Genomic DNA, 22,293 nt, shown 5'->3' with positions numbered 1-22,293 from the left:
TTCCCCAAATGTGGGGACTGCAAAAGCCGTAGACCTATCGCACCCAGAATAATGGCTTCATTTCAAGATGCACTTTACCATTTTTCAAAAACATGCATCCATTTGAAGCCAGGTTTTGCTTCTCCTCTTCTTCTACAGAAGTCACTGCAGATGCATTTCCTTGGACTCTGAGAGCACCGGTATGATGACACAGGACAACTGTAACTCAACCTCAGTAACAAGGAGGCAAGAGAGAAAACAGATTGTGAAAAAGCACATCAATTCCCTGTCAAAACAAAGGGGACCGACTCCTCCACTTCTGCCAGTGGTTCCCACATAGGCAGGATTTCATGTCCCCAGATCTTCTAACGTAAGAGACACCGGTGATCTGAGGTTTCATACAATGTCTCCACACATCTAACTATTGATTCATTTAAAAGAGAATTAAATAACATATTAGTATATAAAAGCACAGCATCTGTGTGTTAGAATCCACCCTGGTTCGAGACATCTTTGTGAAATAAACTAGAAGACTGCTTTTAGCTTTGGAAATCTAGTCGTGTAAGCCAGGGGTCAGCAAATTTATTCCTAAGGGGTTGAGTAGAAAGTACTTTAGATTTGCTGGCTATAAAGTCTCAGTTGCAACTAGTCTACTGTACTCTTGGGCTGCAAAAGTAGCCACATATAACTTTGTGAGAAGGAATGTGCTGTGCTCCAATAAAACTTTATTTAAAAAAAAAGTGACAAGCTATCTTTGGTCCTGTTGAACCCATTCTGTCTGCCTCAACCCAGCAAACAACCATTAGAAGCAAATGGTGATAAATGTGTTCTTTAGAAAACTGTTCAAGATCTCACTTGATGACACAGTTGGGTAACTTCCTGTCCTTGGAGATTCAAAAGAACAACTGCACAGGGACCACGCCTGCCCCTTTTCTTTGGTCTACAGTGTGGGTTTTGAAAAGAGGTCAGTTGTAACACCGCTGTGTCTGTGAGAAAAATGATTTGCAGGCTACACTCATGGTTGGCTGTTGGGGATGTGGGAAAGCTATTTCACACGTGCATTTCTGATATCATCTCGTTACAGTGCCTGGAATATCCCTTCTGGCCCAGCAGTGCCGGAAATCTTGCTGGGAAATGGTCAGAAGTCGTGACTGTGACTGGTACCCAATCACTGGATTAGTCAAAGCAGTCCTGGGAAGACAGGCAATGTGGGGCCCACCAGCCTGGAGTCTCCATCAGAGTCCGAGGAGTAGGTTCCCTTCTGTTTCTAAATAGATATGTGCCTGGAGCAAGCACTTAACATCTTTGCTACAAGATGAACAAAATGAGCTCACACATTTCAAAACATCTACAGTTACCAAACTTCTAAAATCCCCTACCAAGCCCACGGACCTAAAGGAGGATTGTAGGAAATATTTTATGGCAGGAGTTGATTGAGCAAGTCCATATTGGATGTTTATTGCTTTTAGTCATTTTACCCACTTTCTAAGTTCAGGTTAGCACTTCTTTTGAGCAATCACCTCCTTCTTGTTCTCAGGCTATACAGGGTAAAAGCCAGCTGCCCCTGACCTCCAGGTCAGACACTGGGCACATGACCTTATTTTGACCAATCAGTGCATTCCATCCCTCTGGCTAGTGATTGGCTCAGGATGGACACGTGACTCAAATCAGCCCAGATGAGAATCATTTCTCAGGGTTTTTTTTGTTTTTTGTTTTTTTTTTTTTTTTTTTTGATATTTAATGAGCAGAGTGGCTTTCTTTGTCTAAGATTGCTAAACTGGAAAAATGCAAGTCTGGAGTTTACATACTCCACAAAAACACAGTCAAATGAGGAGCAGAACCAAGAATCAGAGCTTCTGAAAATACTGTTCAAGTAGCTGGATGCAGTCCGGGCTAAAGCTACTGGCATCCCTTCAATGCACCTCATAGTTTATATGTATATATACAAAAATCATTGAAACAATATATTACATGTCCTTGGCTAGGAATTTGTGTTCACTTTTCTGCAATACAGTCCAGAATGAGTAGCCAGATCACAGGTATGCGAGTCCACAGTGTCTCGGCCATTACCTTGTAGTAGGGAAAAGATCTCAGGTATAGGAGAGCTTCGTGGCTGTCACGGCTCTGCGGTGTCAGTGACGTGTCTCTGAGCACAAAGCTCAGCTACCCCGGCCAGGGCCTTTTTCTGTGGAGTCCTAGGACTTGGCTAAATTGACAAAAGGCTCCGGGAAGAGTCATGGCTCCTTTGGTTGCAAGAAATCCACTCAAATGAACTGCAGTAACCAGGATGCACGGACAGTCCGGGGACAGGGACAGCCTCGCTGGCTTCTAAGTGGGAAATACACTAGGGCCTCCCCATCCTTTGCCCTTTTTTTAGTACATGGGGACCCCCGCCCCCCGGAATACCCTCCCAGATGGGTGCACCTGCCCTCAGCTTTCGTGCCTTGAGCCCTGGTGGAGTCAGTTGGTGTCTCAGGGTCTCAGCTCCAAATTCCCAGGACAGAGGAAGTGTGTGGCCCCCTCTTGGGTTGGGGGTCCTCTGGGTGGTCACATGGAAAGCTGGGCAGCCCTTGTGCACTGAGGAAGACAGCTCCAAGGGAAGCCTGTGTGAGAAGCAACCTCGCATGATCTGCTGCGCAGTGCTGATGCTCAGGAGACACACATGCCATTTCTGCTCTTCCTCCGGCTCCTCTGCTCCTCCTCTCCCCTCCCTCCTCCTCCTCCTCCTCCTCCTCCTCCTCCTCTTCCTCCTCTTTCCTCCTTTTTCTCTCGCTCAGTCTTCTCCATCTTCATTGTAACATCAGCGACATTCGTAACCATGATGGCGTCTTCCTCCTCCTCCTCCTCCTTCAGAATTTCTTCCTTCCCTTTGAACATAAAGAAAAGGGAAATAATTTACTCTAAAAGTGACGTGTGGGAGACAGCCTCTCAGGTCTTAGTTTATCTTTAAAATGAAGCTAAGGGTACCTGACCTGACCACGTGCCCTGCAGAGCAGTGGGGAGACACAGAGAGGAATCAGTGGGAGCACTGTCCCCCTGAGCACACCCCTCGCTAAGACCCTGTCCTCTCATGCCCTCCACGTTACTAATGACAACACAGCACCCAGTCTGTTTTCCTAGTACCCATAAAAATAAGCTCCACCAGGAGGCTCAATAATTTCTCCCAAGAAACAGTGTAGACTCCCCATCTTTTAACAGGAAATTTTTCTCCAATAGATTTAATCAGGTCGTGGCTCAGTAGACCCCAATAAACGCCCTTGAGGATCTTGCCTTGCCCCTTTAAAAGGGCACAGTCTGAGGGGCTGGGGATTTAGCTCAGCGGCATAAGCGCCTGCCTTGCAAGCAGGCAGTTGTGAGTTCGATCCCCGGTACCGATAAAAACGAAAAAGACAAAAAAAATTTTAATAAATAAATAAAAGGGCACAGTCTGTAGAAACTGCAAAGAAGGTACATTGGCTCCTTATTACACTATCATTTAGAGTAGGTTGAGTCCCTCCAGGCAGGCAGTGTCCAGGGCGACAGGGGATGGGCGCTGGCCTCGGGATAAACACCATGTGATCCCGGAATCTGGAGGGCGCTGCTTCCCACTGGCCTTGCAGTCTCTCACAGGCAGATCCTAGGTGCCGGGTGGCTTTATTACATCCTGGCGTGGCCACGGCAGCCACTCAGCCTGTCCACGGCCAGCAGCCAAGAAGCAAGTGTTCCACCAGGCCCTGCCACTTGGCCCAGGCTCCTGGTGGCAGCAGCAGGTCACTGCTCCCTCCATGAACAAAGGACCCGAACAATCGCGCTTTTGTGCGGACAGTAGCCCTGGCGCTGCTCAACCTGGCTTTGGCTGGAGAGCACAAAGGAGATGGGTGAAATTCGCTGATGTTCGGGACCCAGTGCCAAGGGCTTTTTGAAGACAGACTGGGTTCAGATGTTGCGTGGCCTTGGAGGTGCAATTAACCAGCCGTCACTGGCTTGCTCTGGACAATGGACATAATTCCCACGGCTCAGGTTTCTCTCTGAGTCATCAGCTCTAGAATCAATAGCTCTCATTCTGGAGAGTGAGCTTGAGATTGTGAGTGGGGCGGCAGCTCCACTCCCACATCTCTATCCCAACGTGCAGTGTGCTAGCAGGGGTCTGAGCAGCACAGGTCAAACATGCATATCCCAGGGCCAGGGACTTAGCTCAGGGCACAGCACCTGCCTGGCAAGCCTGAGGTACTGAGTTTGATGCTTGATGCCCCACCAAAACAAATAAGCAAGCAAGCAAATATGCGTACCCCAAACAGAAATGGAGCCAAAAGTTAACTTTGCTATATTTTGACCCAAATGCCTCACAATGAACAACATCCCTGCCCCTTTTTATTTTGAGGTAGGGTCTCTCAGAGTTGCTGGATCGCCCAGCTTGGTATTGAACTTGTGATCTTCCTGCCTCAGCTTCCCAAACTGCTGGGATACAGGAGTGTGTCACCAAGCACAATCGAGCTTTTAAATTTTAAAAACTTATAGAAATATATCATGCAAATAGGAAATACATATAAGTGATCTATTTAACGATGAAATATCCAGGCGATCATCAGTCAGGTCAAAAAAGGAAAAGCATATCACAGGCCCCTGGGAGCCTTTCCTTTACTTTCTGAACTAACCCCTACCCCTAAATCTGCCTCGTAAGATCATTACCTCACTGTGTATGACATAATGTCTTACTTTGTACCTTTTTTTCTATAACTGCCGTGTTCAAAAGGCTTATCAATGTTGTCACCGTCACTCTAGCTGTTGTTTTCATGGCTGTAGACTATTCTGTTAGTCAGAGCTTGTATTTGAAACAACTGTGATCCAGGAACCTGCCAGCTGCTGCAAGGTGGATTCTGCAAGGAGGTTCACATTCCCTTCTACTTGTACATGGGTCCTCTTCCAAGGGGCGGGCTCTGGGTTCTGCGGTGGAGGAAGGGATGGCCTTGGGACTCGCCTTGACCCATACAATAGAAAGAAAGGACTTGAGAATTCTGGATCTGGATCTCACCGGGACCAGCACTTTGTGCCTCTTGGAAGCCAGCACTGTTGACAAAGTCCATGAGAAACTCCGTGAGAGAAAGTGGGCTCACTGGGGAGCCACAGCGGCAACAGCCACCCCAGTAAAAGCTGAGATGGTTTCATGAGTGCTCTCCTGTCTCCCTGGCCCCAGCAAGCCCCAGGTAGAACAAAACTGTACCGGAAGCTCAGCTGAGCCTGCAGGAGGTTAGAAAGCAGCTCTGGCATGTCAAGCCCCTGAGTGGGGTGCAGGGGCGGGTGGTGGTGGCAGTGTTTGTGATGCAGTGATGGATAACTGGAAGGGCATGCCTAATAATTTTCTTTTCTCTTTCCTCATGCATGGTATATTTCTGAGCAAGAGTTTCCTCTTTAATAAGGTGATGTTATTTACAGCTTTGCCTTTCAGCCAATGCATCTCTGCCTTGTTTTCATAACCCTTTCCTCCCCGCCTTGCAGCCATGTTCTTGTTTGTGCAAAGGATGCTGGGATTAGGTCCATGGATACCACCAGGAACTAGATACAGAAAGCAAAAGAAAGAAATAAAAGCTGTTTTTAAGGTTACATTGTGGTAAAGTATGTGTGTGTTTAACCTATGAATCTCCTAGACCTGCCAGAATTTCCAAGTAGTTCTGGGCTCACGAAAACATCTTTTGGGAGAAAAACACACTAGTTGATCTTAATACACAGGCACCGGCTTCATTTGGGGAGGAAGGATGCGGTCACTGACAATGGAAAATGAGAAGGATAAATCTCAGGGCTGTTTCCTGGTGCTCCAGGCTCACAAACAGTTAACAGCTCTGCTCCGGTCTCCAGCCTGGGCTGTGGGGGAGTCAGAAATGGCAAAAGTCCTCCTGCATTTGCACAAATGTAATTGCTTCTAATGCTACTTAGGTCTCGAAGAAGCTCTAGAGTTTTCATTGCATTGAGCTCTCAGCTTCGTTTTCCCTTTCAAAGCTGCACGCATTGAATGTTGTATAAAAGGGTAAAAGTGAGGGCAGAGGTGGAGGCTGTGGAGACAAACTGCGGAAAAATTAGAAATATTGTAGTGTGATAGATTTAGTTCCCAGGACAACGGAGACTCTGGAAGGTCAAGGTCTCTCCAAGGAGACGGGAGAGGCCGACTGAAGCAGCGTACTGGGTTTGAATGTGGCTCCACCCGTTAGTTAGCAGTGATTACTCCGGGCAAATGACCTGCGTTTCCTGAGCTCTGGTTTCCTCTTCTGTAAAATGGGGCTAAGGGAAACTTCACAGGATTGGAGAGAAGAATCAAAGAGAGAATTCACGTGAGAAAGAATTCAACTCAGTGTCAGAGACCTCAATGGAGTGGTAGCTCTCTGCCATAGAAGGACATTACAGGAGGTAGTTTTTGAAATCCTGACAGCTCATCTAGATGACAGTGGATTTAGGAAATGCTTTCATCAAGGAAGTCACAAATTCCCAGGGAGGTTTTATAAGCCATCATCCCTTGGATGCTGACAGTGCATGTCTGCTACTGCATCGGTCACTCTGCCGGGGCCCAGGGCACAATCATGGCATTGAGCAATCCTAGAAAAGGGTTCTATGGTGTCTGTGGTTCATTCTGACTTCTCCCAACAGAAAACAGAGGCGTAAGAGGACAGGGTGAATGTTTATGAGCCTTAAATGAGGAAAGTTAAGGAGCAGGCCATTCATTTGGACAATAAACCAACATAGACAGCATATAGAGATTTCTCAAGCATTGATTTAAAATTCTGAGGCCCTCAGACAGAGATACATTTGTATATCCAATGTGCAAAAGTAAGAAGCTTTTGAATTTTGGTGGCTTAGCTTTGTGATTTATTTTATGTGTCTTATAGAGAATATCTAGTTTAATTTCCCCTAAGAAATTATTTCCTCCTACCTATTAGCTCTCTCTTGCTTACTGAAGAAAGTTGTCTGGGAGCTATAAACAGAGTTGGAGTCAAGTGAGGAGGATGTAGAGAGGAGGAGAACAATTATTCCCCGAGCATTTATGCTACGGTTAGAATAAAATCAAAGCTGTGCCCAAGTGCAGGATTCTGTCGGAACACCTGGGGAGACTGTGTGGGCCTCAGGAAGGAGACCTGAGATCAAATTCAGATGAGACTAGAACACAGAGGAAGAACAGTTTCAAAGTCCTGCAAATTAGCAGAAAATCAAGGTTGAGCGTTCAAAGGAGGTCAAGGAAAATTGTTCTGGATTAAGATCATGGGGAATTCAAGGGAACTTTTGTCTTGATTTTATGCATGTAGAGGACCAAAGCAAAAATCAGGTAGTGGCTTTTGCTGATTCCAAGGCAGCCTTGCCCTGGTGAATCACTCAGTCCTGTCTTAATATAAACAGCCAGCAAGGAAAAGGTAAATACGAGGCAGGCTTACCAAAACAGAGACTCAGAAATGCGTGCCTTTTGCAGATTTAAACTAATTCTTTAGCATCTATTTGGGCAACATCAGCTTTCTTCGTTCACATTCTAGATTCTTTTCCTCTGTCTTCCCTTAATCTTTTTAGGATGGTAATTGGGTTAAAAATGGATCCGGATGAAGATGTCAGTCATTTTGCTTGACAAATCTTCTCTTCCAGGCTCACCATTTACATCCTCAAAAGTGTCCGACCTCCCTCCTCGAAATTCAAGGCCCAAGATGTCCCAGTCTAGCTGGCAACTGGGCCTCTGTCTGTCTCCTCACACTTCCCGAGAGTTGTGGTATTTCCATCTCTGGGATTCTTCCCGCCCCTCGGTAGACTGATCCAAGCGAGGTATGTGTAGGGCGTCCCGTGCATGTTTTCAGAATCTCCAGCTCAGGCTCTGAGATCATCAAGGTCATTACAACTTGCATTTACTTCATTTATCTGCCCCACTCCTGGCACGAGACCTGGCATGGAGGACAAGCCTCCGTGTGGTTGCACACGCTCAAGAGGGGGCATAAAAGGCAAGATTCCTGGAGCGCTGAAGGACTCGGCTCTGAGATTTTAGCACCAACCTGGGTTCAAAACGAGGAGCTGGAGCTGAATGACAGTGTTCTGAATTATGTCTTCTTGTTTATTGAGAGTCTCATCAGCCCATTTTTCAGTGTGGGTTACCTGAGTTCATAGACTGCTGACAGCCACCAAATGCCAGGCTTGGTGCTAGCAATGACAATGCAAAACTGGTGAACACAGCTGTGGGTGTAGCTCAGTGCTAGGGCATTGTGGGGCCCTGGGTTCAATCCCCGGCACTGCCAAACAATAACAACAACAACAACAATAATAATAATGAAGATGCACCCTTTAACTTGAGGAAATCTATAGTCCAGTAAAAGAGTTAAATATGCAATAAAGTATTCAAATAATTTTAGCTTCTCTTTATTGATCACTTAATTATACGCAACACCTCCTAAGTCTTGTACGCTTTCATTTGCAGGACCCTGGGTGACTTTGAGCTCCTGACAAGGTAGAGTGACAGACGTCAGACTCACCTTTCCCCATCACGAAGTAGATGACACAGCAGATGTTGGAAGGCAGATGGTGCAGATCCTTGCATTCCGAAGGAGGGATATGTGAGATTGCTCCAAACCTAGTGTGTGCCCCAGGGCCGCTGAACCAACCCAGACAGCAGTGATTCCGCCAGGTCTAGAAAAGACAGAGGGCTGGGTGCTGCTGGTGCTGCTGGACTTTGTGTGGCAGAGCATCAGAGGGGAGCTGCGCTGACAAGAAACAGGAGAGTGCTGCATAGGGTTCCCCTAAGTGTCGGCCAAATACTAAGCTGTACGTGCACAAGGCGAGACTCAAACCTACAGAGAACAGTCCCTGGCAGGGATGTAGGAAGGGCATTGAAAATAGAACAAGGATTCTAGAAGTTCCGTAAGGTTAGGAGACAGTGGAGCTCTGATCAGGGAAAAAAGACAGTGCGTTGAATAACCCAGAGGTCATCTGATACCCTATGTGTCCAGTGCATCAGTAGTAAGTCCTAAACTAGTCTAGGACTAGGGGAAAAGGCCAATCCTTGCCCGCTGGAGAAAAACCTAAGTGGGCATTAGGGTCAGTGTCAGCATTTAGGAAATTAGCTGCCTGTCAGAGTAAAGCTAAATTCTCCTTAAAAGAAGACACAAATAATTCATATTTTCAATCATACAGATTTTTTAGTTTAGCAAATATAATAAAAACATTAGTAGCACACAAAAGACAAGATAGTACAATCTACACCAAGATGAAAAAGATAACAACACACTCAAAGCTGACATAAGTGTTCAAATTAGTACAGAAGACTTCAAGGAAATAAAACACAAAAATAATGGAAGAAAAAATAGGAAATCTCAGCACAGGAAGAGAAACCATGATAAAGAAGCAAAAGGAGATTATAAGACCTGAGAAGTATATTACCTGAAATTTATTTTTTTAAAAAGTCACTTGCTTTATTTAATATCAGATTGGATCCTGGAGAAGAAAAAGTTGCTAAATACAAAGACAGGTGAATGCTGATTATTTAAACTAAAGCACCCAGAGAAAAAAAGCAGACTAAAAAAAGGTGACCAAACTCTGGGAGACCTTCGGACAGTAGCAAAGGGTCTCACAGATAAATGACAACCATGCCAAAAAAAAAAAAAGAGGACAGAGAGATGGAGGCAGAAACAATATTTGAAGAAATACTGGTTGGAAATATTCTAAATGTGATTGCAAATAGTCCACTGACCTGAGACTCTCAACAAACCCAAAAGGAAGAAGCAGAGAAAACACAGAGTTACACTATCATCAAATTGCTGAAAATCAGAAATAAGGAAAAAACCTTAATAGCAACCAGAGAAAACAGATACATTTTTTCCCCATAAAGGAATCACGTCAGAGTCTGAAGCTGATTTACAATGTGATGTCCATGGAAACGTCCCTCCAGAAATCAAGACAAAGTAGACACAAACAAAAGCAAACAGATCAAAAGAGCTCGTCACCAGCAGTGCTGTCTGAAAGAAATGTTAAAGGAAATGCTTTAGACAGGAAATTAGATCTGCACAGAAGTATGAAGTGTATCAGAAACGGATAAATAATGGCTATTTAAAATTGCTTAATTTCTTTAAAAGATCATTGTTTCGAGCAAACATAGTTAATAATATGTTGTAGTGCTTACAGTACCTACAAAAGTAAGATAAATGCTAACAATACAAAGGGCAGTGGTGCTACATACAGGTGAACGGTGGTCATGTTTTTACAGTGGCTGAAAACCATTATATTGAAATTAATTTGGGGTATATGATGACAAGCCAAATATAAATTGAGATTATATTCTGCTAAATCGAGAATGCGTATTATCGTCCTCAAAGCAAGAACTAAAAGTCCAATGAAGAAAATCAAAATGAAATTGTCTGAGTCTCCTTTCCATCATGTCTCAGAGAAATGACTTTACAAAGGAAAGAGAGGCTCACGGTTCCAGGCGTCTCAGTCCATGGTCGGCCAGTTCCATTGCTGTTAGGCCAGACAGCAAGATGGAAGGGTTGGTGGAGGAAATCTACTCGCCGCGGGGTGACCAGGAAACTTCGAAAGGGTGAGGAGAGAGGGAGAGAGAGGTGGGGGAAGTAAAAGGTTGGGACAGAATACGGTCACCAGGGTTACACCGACGGCCCACTATCGTCAACCCATCTCCTGTGTCTGTGACCTACCAATAAGGACATTAAGTTACTAACCCATCAGGGGAATCATGAATTTAGAGGCTTCATGACCCAATTGCCTTCCAAATCCCCACTTTGGAGCACTGTATTGGAGACCAAGCTCCAACTACATGCACTTTGGGAGATATATCTCTCAAGTTGGTATCGTCTTTAGCAGGTTTACAAAAAAAAAAAATTCATTCAGTACAAAAGAAGGCAGAAAAAAGAGAGGGGAAGGAATCTTTTAAAAATAGGTAGGGTTGAGTTGAGAATATAGCTCAGTGGTAGAGAGTCTGGTGAGCAGGCACAAGGCCCTGAGATTAAACCTCACGGTACATTAGTTAACTTAAATTAATTTTTAAAACACCCAGGATAAATAAAAAACAAATAAGATAGTAAACTTAACCCCAACCATATTAGTAATTATAATTAATCTAAATGGACTAAACATTGCAATTGAGAAGACAGAAATGATTTGACCAGCTAAAGAAGCAAGACCCAACCATGCTGAGTTTATAAAAAGCACAGGGACTGGGGATTTAGCTCAGCAGCCTAAGCACCTGCCTGGCAAGTGCAAGGTCCTGAGTTCAATTCCTGATACAAAAAAAAGGCATGCCATAAAAGACAAAAACAATTCTTTAACAAAAAGTTAAAAGCTTCAAAGATATGTCACGCAAGTGCCACAGAAATCCTGGCCTGTATTAACACTGGACAAAGTAAAATTCAAAGCAAGTAGTGTTACGAGACATGAATAGGAGCATTTTGTGATTAAGAAGTCAAAAATACCAGCGCGCTGAACACGTAACCTTAAACGCACGCGGTAGTGAGTTTCCAAAGCAGCCCTGCATTGATTCCGTCCTTCCTCCTTTCCCTCCCTGACGCCTGCCCGTCGGTCCTCTGGGCAAGAGGTGGACTCTACTTCTCCTCCCTGTGAATCTGAGCTGCCCTGTGCACAACCTCCACCAAGAGTCTCAGCTTTGTTCCATTCCGACAGCCCTGGCCCCGCCGAGGAGGTAGCTCCTGCCACCGACCCTGCCCCTTCAGGCTGTGGGTTCTGTCACCTCTCTGCTGTGACTCAGCCCAGGGCACCTCACCACAACTGTTGGCCTCTGCACTTCTCCACGCCCTGGTAGCCCGCTGTCTGCGAAAGCCCCGCGGTGCCAAGGGTGTGGGTGGCTTTCCTGTTCTTGGTGGGGCACCTGCTGTTAGAGAGCTAATGAAGCTCTTTGTAGCCATTTGCCAGATGGGAAAGGAAGGGCTTGGCCCCGTCCTGCTCTGTCTCCTCCCTCTCCTGCTCGGGCAGACAGGATTCAGACTTCTCTGGCACCCACAAGAACTCGTGGTCCAGCAAAATGTCGGCTGCTTTGATCTGCCATTAAAAAGTGACTTTTACAAATGGAAAGCCTTTTCCATCTGTATGATTTAAACAGAGCAATCAATGTTTAAATAATAAATGCCCGCATGTAAGGAAGGCTGTCCTCTCTTGGCGGCTCTCCTGGGTTTGTCTGGGTCAATGCCGCACGCAGGTCTCTCTTCTCAGCCCCTCCCCAGGCTGGGGATGTAATCCAGGTTCTGCAGGACAGAAGCGAGGGTGCTGGGCTTCGGTCCTGGCTCGGGCAGGTCCTTGTAGCTCTCTGAGACTTGGGATGTGATCAAGGAGTTCTCATCAAATGCTCCTCCCCCCAATTTCCCCATCAGCTTGAGATCATGAGAGGCCTCCCCAAAAGGAGTCTAATCAGCCTGCAAGTGGCCAAGGAGCAGGTCAGAATTGCAGTCTGTCTGTCCCATTAAGAATTCACATGCCAAGCCCTGTGGCATAAACCCCTCACCCCAGGAAGCAAAATGATCTACTGAAACCATACAAGTTGCTATATCTTGTTTACTTCTGTCAACAAACCTGGGAAGCTGATATTTACTCCATTCTATTAATTAAATAAACAGTAATCCTATCAAAAATATTCATCTAGTTAATGATTTTCCCTATGGAAGACAGAGTGGTAAGCATTAAACATTATCTAATTTAAGTAAAAAAAAAACTAGAAAACATTCACTTATTTATTTAGTTAGTTCGTCAGTGAGTTAGTTGTGCTGGGGATGGAACCAGGCCTCGGAAATGCTGCGGAAGCACCTACCTCTGAGACGTATCCCTAGGGATATCATCTAGTTTAATGTCCACTCACATGTATGTGCTTTTCTTGTGAGTTTAAAAAAAAAATGGGTTCATGCTCTCTGTACTACTAAGAAGATTTCCTGCTCTCCTTGGAGCTTCTGAAAATGCTCGACTCTGACAGATCGACGTTGAACGAAATCCTGCTTCCATCACAGCTTACCAGGTGGTCCATTTTCCAAACTTTAGCTTCCAAGTGGATGCTTCTGTATTAAAGATTAAGAGACAAGATGGCTAATTTTCCAGGTAAAACATCGGCCATTGATATGTGGATTCAGTTTTATTTCTGGGGCAGTTGAATGCTTCAGCATGTGTCTGTTGTAGATTTGAGACCTATAACTCTGGACCTGCACAGATCCTCCAGTCTGTAAGCAATAACACACATCAAGGTAAAGGTTAGGCTCAGGCAGGCTCCACAGTTTAATACGAGCAGCAGGACACGGCAAAATGAATTCTCCTTTTGTGGAACTGCATCTTTGCAAGTGGTTTATGTGGGTCTCACTCAGTGGCCTAGCCGTAGATCTAGCTGGGGTCATTTTGTCCACCTCCAGGACAAACTTTTTATTGGGCAGACGCTTACCAGGTCAGTGTACGATGGGACCCTGGGTTGGGATGAATGATTGCCCCAAATTCTCAACTTGCCTTTGGCGGAAGTCTGCCAGGTCACTCCTCGGAGGCAGAGAGCAGGTCTTGGCCAATGTTGAGTCCCAAGGGAGACAATCAAACCCAGGTTGGCTAAAAAAATAAGTAGGTGATGTCATAATACACAGAGAAGTAAGAGATAGGCAGAGATTTTGCAGCTGAGAAAAAGAGATATCAGCTAAAGGAGCTCAGGCAAGAATGACCAGAGAGGGAGGAGGAAAGAAAGAGGGAAGAAGCCAGAGACGGAGGAAAGAAACACGACCTAGAAATGAAATCTGGAAACGAAGAATCTCCAAAATAAAGTGTCCTCTCAATTACCTTCTCGGAACAGCCGTTAGGTAGCTTCATTCCTACATCCACGGGAGGATTTTCTTGGCATCTTTTGCACCAGCAAACTGAACGGGCACGGGGCCCAGGATGCAGCGAGCCCTCCGTCCACAGTGGGCGACTCGACGCTCCAAATCCTCAGTTCAGATGCCCAGCAGACCAGCGTCTGTGGGGACCAAATCAGTGGAGCTCTGACCCTTGCTGCAAATTCTTTTTAAAGGAAGGGAGGAAGTTGTTATCTCTATTGAGCATGGATTTTTGAATATCTGGAGTGTTTGTTTATGATGTGTTTATTTATGGTCTTTCTCAGTGAGGATACGAGGGCCAGACAGGCAGGAACTTGGCTGTGTCTCTTCCCTGCGGTGTCCCTGGCATCTGGAGAGGCTCCGGGCACACAGCAGCCCCTCCGCAATCCATGCTGAATGACAGAAGAGAGCCACCCAGGGGTTTGATGCACTTCAGGGTCCGACATGGGGGCAGTGTGACAGCCTCCAGGAGATATTTCCTGCACAGGGGAGGTACGTCCCCAAGTCTCCGGGACTTGGACCCCTGTGTGAGGCCAGTTGCATTAACCTCCTCTCCTCTTCTGCCTCGCTGTGCCTGGAGGTGTGGGAGCTGCTCACCCCTCTGGGTCCCCCAAAGAAGGAGCCTCTGGTCTCAGCTCTCGCCCTGCACTGTGTGATCTTGAGAGTTGCTGCCTGCCCGAATCAGCTGCCTAGGAAAATGGGTCGACCCCCTACATGCAAAAGCTGAAGCTGCAGGACTCTTAGGAGACACCAGAGCAGTGAATCATCATGGCCTTGAATCTGGTGATGGATTCTAAGATAACGACATCAAAAGCCAAAGCAGCAAAGAAAAAAGCTAGAAAAACAAGACTTTATCAAAATGTAGAACCATTTGTGCACCAGAGAATATTCTAGAGAAAGTACAAAGACAATCTACAAGATGGGAGAAATATTTCTCCAGTACGAAGTGGGAAAATTGTATTTCTGATAAAGGTTTAATATCCAGGCAAAGAACCCTTACGTCTCAGGACAAAAACAAAACAAACAAACCAAAAAAATATATATATATGAAATAGGCAAAGGACCTGAGTAGAGATAACTCCAAGGAAGAAATAGTCAAAAGGTACTCAAGATAGGCAATGACAGAAGTCACTGGGGAAGTCCAAATAGAAACACAGTGAGACACCCCATTCTGCACTTTGCACTGCCTCAAGTACTTAAAAAATTAAAGAGAATAATAAGTGTTGGTGATGATGCAGAGAAATTAGAACTTTTGTATAAGGTTATTAAGAGTGATTCAACCATTGTGAGAAACATGAAAGATCTTATAAATCCAGACACTATGGCTCACCCTGTGACTCAGCCAGTCCACTTCCAGGTGTATACACAAAAGAATTTGAAACAGGAACATCAGCTCATAACAACAGTAATCACAACAGACAGAAGGTAGAAACAATCTAAAAGTCATCAACAAACAGATAGATAAGTATTCTAACTATAATGATCTTATCCAGCCATGCAAAGGAATGAAATCCTCCGCCTCTCCCCACCATGTGCTGTTGGGGATTGAACTGTGGGCCTCACAGTTTCCAGGCAACTGCTTGGTCCCTGAGCTACACTCCCTGCCCCAGGAGTAAAATTCTGACACATACTATGATAAGGGTAAACCTTGAGAACATTACGCTGCATGGAAGAAGCTAGATACCGGAGCATAAATATTACTTAGTTTCACTTATTCAAAATAGCTACAAACAGGGAAATTCATAGAGTTTGCCAGGGGCAGGAGGCAGGAAACAGGAGTTGTTATTCCACATTTACAGAGTTTCTGTTGAGGGAGAGGAAGTGTTTCAGAAACAGTGCTGATGATGGGGCACAGCGTCTGCAGTGGGGTTGATAAAACGGTGAAATGGCTGATTTCACATTGTGTTTATTTTACCACATTAAAGGAGGATAATTTTTAAAAGAATGAAGTGCTCTAGGGCACATCACAGAAGGATCTGCTTTGGCGACCCAAGACATTCACGAAGTGCCTTGCTTCTATGAGACCCCCGCCTGCTTCAAGCCTGTTATGGCTTATATGTAGACTCCCTCCAAAGTCTCATGTGCTCAAAAGTGGGGCTTCCAGAGCGGGTACGATTCTGGGTTAATGGTGTGTTAGTTTAGCATAGTTCTGGCTGTAAATAATGGATCCCCCTCCTGGGTGTGGATGGCAAGAGCCGGTAGGCTTGCAGCCTGGATGGAATCATGAGGAGACAGAAGGAGAGCAGGCCAGCTGCTGCTGTGGCTGCTTTCTCCCGCCTCCCGCCTGCCTGCCGTGGACTCTCCTCTCTGTGATGCCCCTCTGCCGTGCCACCTGCCTTGGAGCCAGCTGGTCAGGGACTGAAATCTCTATGAACTTCAAGCTAAATAAACCTTTCGTCCTCTAACTTTGGGTGTCAGGTATTTTATCTCAGCAATGAAACAATGAACTAAGACAAGCCCAAAGACTTTACCCTGAAGCGAGACATGCTAAGACACCCAGCCCTATAAACTCTGTCCAGTCTTCTGTTTATGGCAAAAAATATTGTGTCTGGAGTACCTCAGACTTAGGAGAAAAAATATAGAGAGAGAGATATGTAAAATTTTCCATTTCAACATTTTTTATGGTGCTGAGAATTGAACCCAGAGCCTTCATACTGAACTATGTCCTCAGTCTCTCCCCATGCTGTTATATTTTTAAAATTTTGAAACAGGGTTCCATTAAGTCACAAAGTAGCCCAGGTTAGCCTAGAACCTGTGATCTTCCTGCCTCAGCTTCCCAGAGGTCTAGGATTGCAGGCACACACCACCATACCTAGCTCGCGTCTTGGGTCTGAAAGCTATTATCCGGCATTGGTAAAATGCTCTTAGATCTGTTAACAAGCTGATGATGTGAGACGGGGTGGGCTCAGGGGAAGACAGCATGTGGCTACGGCTCACCTCTAAGGGTGGGGAGCGTGGACTCCCCCAAGTCAGGCCAAACTGGAATAGACTGTTTCACTAACATGTGTTCAGCCGTAAGAGCATAAAAATTGTGGGTGGGAACCCAAAGTGATCACATTCATGCTTCACTCAAAACTTACAAAGCACTCATGTCAAATCTAAGCAGTCTGAGAGCAGAAAGGAAAAACTCGTCTTGCTTATTAGAATGACTCCAGTGCCTCTCAGAACTGAGACAAGATAGAGGGTCAGCGCCCACCTGCTGCCCGTGCTGAGGGGCAGCTCCATGGTAGAGTGCACGCTTAGCACACGAAGCCCTGGGCTCAATCCCGGGGATTACCAAAAAATAAAGAAATAATCCAAACCCAGGCCACAGCGGGTGATTGCACATGGGCTCTGGCTTGAATCCCAGGGCCCTGCTTCCTCAGAGGACCTGATGTCATCACGCCCATCCTAACAACGAAGTCGTGAAAGACCTGGAGTCATGCATTTGAGGAGCAAGGGAACCAGGCTTTGAGCCTGTGTTCTCCAAAACTGTCAGCACATTTCCGAGAGAAATCCCCACTCCTGGGAGCTCCTGAGGTCACTTACCTTCCACAGATGCCACTGGCAATGCACGGTCTGCAGTCATGACTCAGGGTAGCAATCACGATGACAAACGTCAGTAAGCTCCTGTAGTTGGCCAAACCCTGCGAACCCTGCACCAAGGGAATTCTAGACAGTTCTCGGAATCACCCTGGGAGAGGCGTGCATGGGTCCCCCTACAGGACACGGAAGTCGGGATCAGAGGGGTGAAGTGCCTCGCTCAGCTCCCAAGCTGAGATGGGGACCCACGGTCCTGCGCCTCCAAAGTTCGTGACACTTCTCATGACCCTGATGGGCTTCTAGATTATGTAGGTTTTTAGCAGCAACCTGGGGCTGTGGGAATCTTTAGCTTTGGCAAAACAAGCATCAGCATCTTTGGTGGCAAACATCCATGACATTTAGGCTCAGTCACTCTGCCAAACAAAGGAGAGGAAAGAGGGTCGGTCATCAGTCACCGAGATGTTGTCAACTGCTTCTGGGAACTGAGGAACGCCAAGCCACCAGGGCTGCAAAGCATCGTGGGCTTGTTCTGCAGATGTCTGAGAGCCTGCTGGCCCACCCTCCTCGTGTCAGGGCTCCTGGCTGAGAGACAGCGACACTGAGGTCTCTATCACTACTAATAACACCACCTCCCCGTTTTCTGTCTGCATTGAGCGGATGAGACCACAACACAAATGCTCACAAATAACTAAGAAACACAGCCCAGGGCGCTCAGCTACGATGAGCCCCTAGTGAGCTGAGCGGTGGCCCCCCAAGATCTGAAAGCTGAAAAACTGGATGCAATCTTACATGGAAATAGCATCTTGCAGATTCGATTAAGTCAAGGACCTTAAAACGGGATTATCCTGCATCTAGGCGGTACCCTAAATCTTATAGTGGGGTTCTTACAGAAAAGCTTTTGGGGGAGAGTTGAGAGCTAGATGCACAGAGGAAAGTCCACGGGAGGACAGAGGAGGTGTGGAATCACAGATCAGCAGGCCAGAGACCCTGAGAGCACCCAGAAGAGCAGATCCGCGGACACCGGCTCTCAGACTTGCCATCCCCAGCGCCGGGAGAGTCACGGCTGTTTCCGACCACCCGACGTCTGGCTCTTTGTCACTGCAGCTGGGAACAGCCAGATCCCAACACAAGCGGCGGCCCAGCTCCTCAGCGCTCCGCTGTAAGCCACATACCTAGAACCAGCTTTGTACTGCCTGAAGTGAGCGCTTGGCCTCTTGACGTTCCCAGATTCCATGACCCAGTGTACTGCTGTGTTCAGAAAAAAGTGTACACGCACGCCGCACACACAGCTTACACAAGCACATGCATACTCCACACACACCCTCCACTGAGGGCCACGAAGGCTTCTTTCCAGGCATTTTTTATAGGATTGTTAGCTCTCAAAACAAGACCAAAATCACACCTGGAAAGCTGATTGAGTGGACAGCAGGGCGAACCTTGTTGGTCCAACATTGGAGCTGGAGAACTGGGTCTCATCAGCAGGTGCTAGTCTATGGATGCTTTTATCTCTGGCTTTCAGGCACCTTTGGAGGTGGAGGAAGGGAATCCGCTCTGGTCTCCATTTGATCTGACCATGGCGTCTGGAGAGATCTTTTCAGACTTCTCCAATGTCTCAATTGTTTTTTTTGGGGGGGGCGGGGGGGCAGAATTGTCTGTCCGCTGCATAGGCTACCTAGAGAACTCCTACACATCTGTCAAGTCCCAGTTTGTGAGATACCCTACCCGCCCTTAGCATTACAACTCTGCGTGCTCCCACAAAGCAGTACACACACTGGGCTTCAGAGGCACCTCAAAGCCACCACTTATGACACTTGGTGTTATTTTATTCATTGAAAATGAGCCTGTCCTTTTAGACAAAGGGCTTTTAACCCACAAGTCTGCAGAGTCCGTGGCAGGGCTCTGAGAGAAGCTCTCAGTACCTAAAATGATTTGCAAATGTGTAAGCAAATTGAGAAGACTGGGGAGAGAGAGAGAGAGAGAGAGAGAGAGAGAGAGAGAGAGAGAGAGAGAGAGAATGAGAGAGACAGAGACAGAGAGGATACAACTTTAACGAGTTCTCAAAGGCCTTCCAGGCCCACACATCATTCAGATTCACGCTACTAAAAATGAAATTCTTTGAGTTTTACACCTCAACTTCCTGGCACAGTACCTGGTCCAAATGATATAAAACTATTATTACATTGTTGTAAAAAATTTAATAGAAATATAAAAAAGAAATGTGAACGGAGTGGTAAAAGTGACACCTGAACATTGTGCCACTGTGCTTTGTCATGCAGTGGTGCCCTGTGTAACAGTCACAGTGGGTCCTGCCATCCTGACACTTGGCGGTGCCACAGTGGATACACTGGCCACACAACCATGGCTGGGGGCTGCTTGTTACTGCAGCACAGCCTTGCCCTCCCTGACTGCTACATGCCAGGAAGCCTGAAGCTCATTCTTTTTGGAGGAGGCTAGCGTTTGTATCCATCAGGGCAGCCTGGCTTCATCACAGGATTTACAGTTCTGAGGTCCCCGCCTCCACTGGACTGGGGGTCAGGCATGCCTCTGGGTGTCCCTCCAGGGTCCTCCATGCTGGCTGGAGGTTTGGTGGCTTTGGAAGTAGCTCTGCACAAACAGAATCCAGAGCCTGAGAGTCATGAGTTTACATCCTGATTGTACCATGAATCATTCTTTCAGTGAGCACCTAATATCGAGCACCTAATGGGTGCCTACTGCTTAGTACCTGTGCCCCGTGCTAGGGATGCAGCTGGGAGGGCACCGTTACCACGATGAGGGAAATGTACGGAAGACAAATCATTAAAACTATCCATGTGGTGGTTTCATGTCAGGGCTAACGCTCAAGGGAGTGAACACAAGTTCAATGCAATGTACAGAAGTTAGGGAGGTGTGGGGTGAGATCCACGGAGTAAATCTAGGCTTCAGGGGAGGCAGAGGGAGAGGCCATCATCTGAAGGTGGGAAATGAGTTCCAGGAAGAGGAAGAGCCAGTGCAAAGGCCCTGAGGCAGGAACAGGTTCGATTTCCGGTCTAGAGAGGAAGGAGCTCCCACTTCATGGTGCATTGGATAAATACTTACTGTGTCTTTTTTTATTTCTCTAACGGTACAGCCCTATCAGATGGCCACTATTTCCCCCATTTTATGTCAGAACCCTGCAGTGCAGAGACCCAGTGCGTAACCTGTGCATGATTGTCGTTCATGGTTTGCTCGCTTTGAAGCACCCCAGTAAAGGTCCAAGGCTCAGCAAGTGGGCGCTCTGGGATTCACCCTAAACCACCTCCTTGCCCTGCACCTGCTGCTTTGCTTGGGGAGTGACTGGCTGCCTTCTCTGGAGTCTCCAAACCTCAGTTTCCACCCTGGAGACACGGCTCAAAGAGCAAAAGCGTGGGGACATTGGTGAGGTCGCCGTGCGTCATGGAAATGCAGATAAAGTTAGTTCTCATCCCGGGACTTTGTCCAGGGAGCCAGCGTTCAACTAAGTCCAGAAAAAAAGAGATGCTTAAACAGTTTCCCTTCTGAACATTTCCTCGGAGGGTACGGACGTCTCTTCAGATACAATTAACTGGAGTATTTTTAACACATGGGGCAGCAGGGTGGCGATGTCTATTATCTGATGTGTGATTAATGAGAGCTGTTAATAAAAACAGTGAGAGGGCAGGACTCTGATTTTCCCAGTGGCTGCTAATTACAGAACTGCTGCTCATTTTTGGGACGAAGAAAGAGAACTGCTCAGTCTTAGCTGTCTGTCATAATTCATCAGGAAGTGAAATTTTAAGGACGTGACCCAGATAAACACGACCATAAAAAAAAAAATCTCTCTTTTCCTTTTGATCATAGAAACAATGATGGCAGTAATCCGAGGGGCCAGGTACGAGGTTCAGGCTTCGCAGGCCTGTTAGGCTCCCTTCTGGTACATTCTTTGGTTGTGTCCTACTTGGCACAGTGGTAACTAGTCTTGCAGCAGTCAGTAAAGGGCTGTGAGAACGGACCAGGCACAACCCAGTTAGTTACCAGCAGCCACACCTGTGCAGTTCTCCACATCTTGGGGGGGTCTGAGGAGGGGACATTTCAGGCATACGGATGGCAGGGAGCCTACGGTTGCACACGTGCACAGACACACACGTGCGCACACACACAGTACGGTCCGCTCATTTAATATGGTGCAAAATCCACCAACGTGCAGTGACCATCATTATAAGACCCTACTTGCACCAGAAGACCCGGCACTCAGTGAGGCTCCTCCCCACTGTGTGTGCATTGAGTCAAAGTTTACACAAGGAGAAGGACTCACATACAAGGCTGGTGGGCCTTTCCCACACCTCAGATCTCGAGTTCATTCCTGCACTTGCACCCCCTGAGCAGCCCCGAGGTGAGGCGGGGCTAACGTGATGGGAAGCAGTCATGGAAAGGGGTCATCGGGCAGCTGGGCACCCACAGGATGCGATGACCTTGAGCAGGACGGCTGGACTCCCCCAGGCCGGTGGCCGGTGGCTCCTTATGCTGCAGAGGCAGGGAGAGAGGCACAGGAGCAGGCCGAGGGGAGGGGACAAGCTCCACCCCAGACAGCCCCACTTGGTGGGGAGCAGCAGGAGCAGCACAGGGGGCTCACAGGGGGCTCACGGGTCTGAGGCGTGTGTAAGGGACATCATAACAGCTGGGGGTGACCCTCAGTGTACTCGTGCTGAGGAGGTGAGCCTAGGAAGAGGGAGACCGAGGCACGACTGCATCTCAGGATGGAGCGATCCAGAAGGGGAAGAGGTTTCCGGGCTGTAGCTTGTTCAAGACACCAAGAATCTCGTAGCTGATTATGAAGGCCAGGGACACAGCCCGTCATCTAGACTGGGGCCCACTGTGCGCTTCCCCCCCAAACAGCAGAGTTCTGGAAAGAACTTCAGCTTAGGCACCTCCGGAGTTAAGCCCTGGCTCTCCAGCCTCCTGGCTGGGTGATCTCAGGCGGGCAGCTTAACCTTCCGAGCCCCAGCATGGTGATGCTCTAGGAGAACTG

General features: G+C 47.0%; 1 long non-coding RNA gene across 1 annotated transcript; it reads right to left on the bottom strand.

The window, feature by feature from the left end:
- Nucleotides 1–2,717: 2,717 nt before the first annotated feature.
- LOC111754003 (uncharacterized) lies at nt 2,718–13,946 on the bottom strand. Its single transcript, XR_002788739.2, has 4 exons — nt 13,735–13,946; nt 12,740–13,509; nt 8,448–8,601; nt 2,718–2,846 (listed from the first exon to the last, which is right to left on the bottom strand). It is a non-coding gene; the product is annotated as an uncharacterized LOC111754003 (long non-coding RNA).
- Between the last annotated feature and the right edge of the window lie 8,347 nt (nt 13,947–22,293).

The sequence above is a fragment of the Cavia porcellus genome, unplaced genomic scaffold (assembly GCF_034190915.1).
Source record: "Cavia porcellus strain 051 isolate PalLab524CR breed Dunkin Hartley unplaced genomic scaffold, mCavPor4.1 scaffold_16, whole genome shotgun sequence".
Classification (NCBI taxonomy): domain Eukaryota; kingdom Metazoa; phylum Chordata; class Mammalia; order Rodentia; family Caviidae; genus Cavia; species Cavia porcellus.
The sequence above is the reverse complement of the archived record's forward strand: the minus strand, read 5'-3'. Positions and strand labels throughout refer to the sequence as shown.